At 44.0% G+C, this 4,054-nt stretch overlaps 1 non-coding gene across 1 annotated transcript; it reads right to left on the bottom strand.

Moving 5' to 3' along the window:
- Window positions 1-1,202: 1,202 nt before the first annotated feature.
- LOC138840517 (U6 spliceosomal RNA) lies at window positions 1,203-1,305 on the bottom strand. The gene has a single exon (XR_011376095.1). It is a non-coding gene; the product is annotated as a U6 spliceosomal RNA (small nuclear RNA).
- Window positions 1,306-4,054: the final 2,749 nt, after the last annotated feature.

Genomic DNA, 4,054 nt, shown 5'->3' with positions numbered 1-4,054 from the left:
GTGTGAGCCACCGGCAGCTAGTGAGACTCTTTTTCTTCAATTAACTAGCAAAATCCTGAAGTAGAGCTGTGGCTTAAGTGGTAAGCTCCAGCCTTGAGGAATTAAAAAAAAGTAAGGGGCAGTGCTCACGCCCTAAGTTCAAGCTCTAGTACTGGCACAAGAAAATAAAATTATATTAGTACAAAGACAGGAGGCTGAAGGTTTTTTCTCTTTTGTATGTGTCTGTCCATCCATCCATCCTTCCATTCCTCTCTTCTTTCCTCAGCATATAGTATAAGATAAATGTTAAGTAGCTGTGGTTTACAAATCACAAGAAGTCCTATGGCCAAAAAGATCTGCACCCAAAAATGTTTCTTTCCTCTTGTTTGTAGGCTGCCATAGATGAAGATCAGCTAGTTTGACTGATGCTCCTGTGCAGGAGGTACCAGTTTAGTATCTGATAAATGGCAGTTACCCTAAAGCATTATACCTGTGATTCTGAGAGGTCCTAATGTGGTTATTGAAAGAAAAAAAAAGCTGTACTTTCAGGTAAAGTTGTCAATGCAAATAATTAAATGCTCTATCTATCTATCTATCTATCTATCTATCTGTTAAAAGAGAACATGGTAGCTCACGTCTGTAATCATAGCTATTCAGGAAGCTGGAATTTGAGGATAGAGGTTCAACGCCAGTCCAACCAGAAAAATCTGTGAGATTATTATCTGAAACTCACCAGCAAAAAGCCAGAAATGGAGCTATGGCTCAAGTGGGAGAACTCCTGAGCCTGGGCTCTGTCTCTGTGCTATTCAGTTCAAGGCTAGTGCCCAACATGATTTGATTATTTTTAAATTTTTATTTTATTAAAGATTCTGTACAGAGGGGTTACAGTTACATGAATAAGGTAACGAGTACATTTCTTGTAGAGAATTGTTACTCCCTCCTTTGTTGTTCTCCCACTATCCTTTCCTTCTCCCATCTCCCTTACTCCTCCCCCCACCAGAAAGTTGTAGAATTCATTTCTTTTTTTTTAAATTTTATTTTATTTTATTTGAGAACATACTGTACAGAGGGGCTACAATTACATGGGCAGGATAATGCGTACATTTCTTACCAAGCATTGCACCCTCCTCCTTTGTTTACCCTTCACATCCCTTCCCAGCCTCCCCCCTCCCCCCCCCATCCCAATCCTTCTCCTCCCCCCCCCTAGAATTCATTTCTTATATAAAAAATTATGGAACTTGCATGTCATCCTTGTTCAGGGGCCATGCTAATCTTCGCTGTATCATTCCAATTTTAGTATATGTGCTGCCGAAGCTGTAATAGCTCGTGGGGCCCCGATAATCAGTGGGGCCCAATAGTCTGCATGGCCCTGTGGGTTGGCCTGCTGGAGGGGGCAGGGCATCAAGAGGCGAGCCTCACCTCTCCACAGACCAGGCCACCGGACAGAGCAGGGCTTTGAGAGGCTGATGTCACAGCCCCACTGGGCACCTCTGGAGGGGCGCACCATACGTAGTGGGGCATGCTATTGGAGGGGGTATCAAGCCCCTCATGGTGAGCTGCCGATTGGGATTGAGAGGGGGAAGCTTGGGGGAGGAGCATAAATGGCGGTATGAAACCATTAGTAGGGGAGGGACGCAGCCTATCTGGATATATATAGGCTGTGTGCTCCAAGGCCTAGGGGGAGCAGGAGAAAAACCAGAGGCTGGAGGAGAGGTTAGGGAGAGGTTAGGGGAAAAACAGTTCAGAGGGAGGAGAGAGGAGTCGGGAGGACACCTGGACTCCTGAGGACACATGGACTCCTGAGGAGAGGAGTCCGGAGGAGACCAGGGGTCCTGAGGAGAGGAGAGTAAGGGAAAGAACAAGAGTCATGAGGAAAACAGTACGAAGTTAGCATGGAGAGAGGGGAGGAGTAGGAGTGGAGGAGAGATGGCAGGAAGGGGAAGCTTGCCGGATCTGGGCGGGCCTGTGGAGGACAGGGCAAGCCTCGGGAGGTCATTTGGGGCTTCTTGAGGAAGCCATTTGGGGTTTTCTTCAGAGGTCATTTGGGGCCTCCTACGGAAGTCATTCGGGGCCTCCTCTGGAGGCCATTTGGGGCCTTCCTCTAGAGAGGCCTGTGGAGGCTCCTCCCGGAGCACAGCAGGCAGGGCAGACCTGTGGAGAGTGGAGAAGCATGCAAAGAAGGAGGAAGGGAAGAAAGAGAAAAGCCTTCCTCTTTGGAGGTTTGGAGCTTTGGAGCTTTGGAGGTCAGAGGTTTGGAGGTTTGCAGACCGACTAATGGGTGGTTGGCAGACCAACTAATAAAGGTCGGGGGTCAGGACTGCCCATTTGAGGTTTGGAGGTTTGGTGATGGAGGCTGCTCTTGGTTCTGGGTATCTAGCCCAGGACAAGGTAGTCTCAAGACACCTTTCTGGTATAAATAGTGTAAATAAACTTCTTTTGTCCACCCTTTCACTGTCTGTGCCTCGATGGATTGTCTTGCTCTCTGTAGGTCATAAGTAAGCAAGCACTGATTTGGTTTTGTAAAAGCAGCTTTTCCCATTCATTGTTTGGGTTTTCTACTTTCCCCCATACATTTTTTTGACTAATCTGTGGCATTGATTATCGGTTCAGGAATAACTGCTTGCATGTGCACATGTATAATGCATGTACAAGAATCCTTGGGAAAACACATAATAGTCTCAATTTCATTTCTGTGTATGGATTACTATACTCTATCCTCACTTTTATATTACACTAAACACTTTTTCCCTCAGGACTTTGATAGACCAGCTTCAGTTTCCCTGTCAACAATTATTATTTCTTTGTTTCAACCTTTACATTACCTCTCCCTGGCCTCTAACCACAGAGTCCTCTGAATCATCTGAGTGATTCAGAGAAGATGAAAAACAGCTGTTACCATGGCAACACAATCTCAGATTCCTGTCACTTGTGAGGCCTCAGCATTCCTATTAAGTAAGAAAAGTGGGAGGTATGGAATAAAAATATTTGCAGTGAGCTATGAAACCATTTAAAGATGACTCAATAATGATAGGTTTTATTTTTATGCTAGCATGTAAATAGCAAAATAATTTTTGAATAAGAATTGACACAATAAATATGATATCCTGAAGACATGGTTCATGTGGTAGAATTTCTGCCTAGCAAGTGAGAGGCCCTAAGTTTAAACCCCAGTACTAACCAAAAAATGAAAAAAGTCAGTAACTGTCAGAGTTTGTAAGACATTGAATAGGCAACAAACTAAAGACAGTAGCAGTGGAGTTCTCAATCTCAGCCATGTGTCAGAATCTCCCATGGAGCATTAGAAAAAAAAATGTCTGGCCACCAAAAGCAAGCATATGTCTGTAATCCTAGTTAGGATTGTGCTTTGAAGACAGCCCAGGCAGACAGATCCAAGACACTGTTATCTCAAATTAACCAGCAAAAACCTGTAAATGGAGGTGTGGTTCAAGAGGTAGAGCACAAGCCTTGAGTGAAAACTCTGAGCAAGAGCCTGGCACTGGTGGCTCATGCCTTTAGTCCTAGCTACTCAGGCTGAGATGTGAGAACCAAGGTTTGAACCTAGGTTTGAAGTCACCCTGGGCAGGAAAGTCTGTAAAACTGTTATCTCCAATTAACCACCAGAAAACTGGAAGTGGCACTGTGACTCAAAGTGGTGGAACACTAGCCTTGAGCAAGTTCAAGCCACATGACCAACAAAAACAAAAAACAAAAAAATCTAAGCAAGAGCATGAGGTACTATATTCAAACCCCAGTACTGGCACAAAAATTATAATATTAAATAAAAATAATAAACATAAATATATATAAATGCCTGCAATCTAGCCTGAGAGATTTTGATTTAGTTGGTCTGGAATGTGGCTCTGGAATACGTTTAAAACTTCATCTAGGAAGTGGCGCTGTAGCTCAAGTGGTAGAGTGCTCGCCTTGAGCTGAAGAGCTAAGGGACAACGCTCAGGCCCAGAGTTCAAGCCCCACGACCGACAAAAAAAAAAAAAAAAAAAAAAAAAAAACCAAAAACAAAAAAAACTTCATCTATGCAAAACCAACATAGTAGATGTGGAAACAAAACCTGTGC

The sequence above is a fragment of the Dipodomys merriami genome, unplaced genomic scaffold (genome assembly GCF_024711535.1).
Source record: "Dipodomys merriami isolate MVZ:Mamm:240054 unplaced genomic scaffold, mDipMer1.0.p SCAF_3, whole genome shotgun sequence".
Classification (NCBI taxonomy): Eukaryota; Metazoa; Chordata; class Mammalia; order Rodentia; family Heteromyidae; genus Dipodomys; species Dipodomys merriami.
This window is presented reverse-complemented; position numbering and strand designations above follow the sequence as displayed.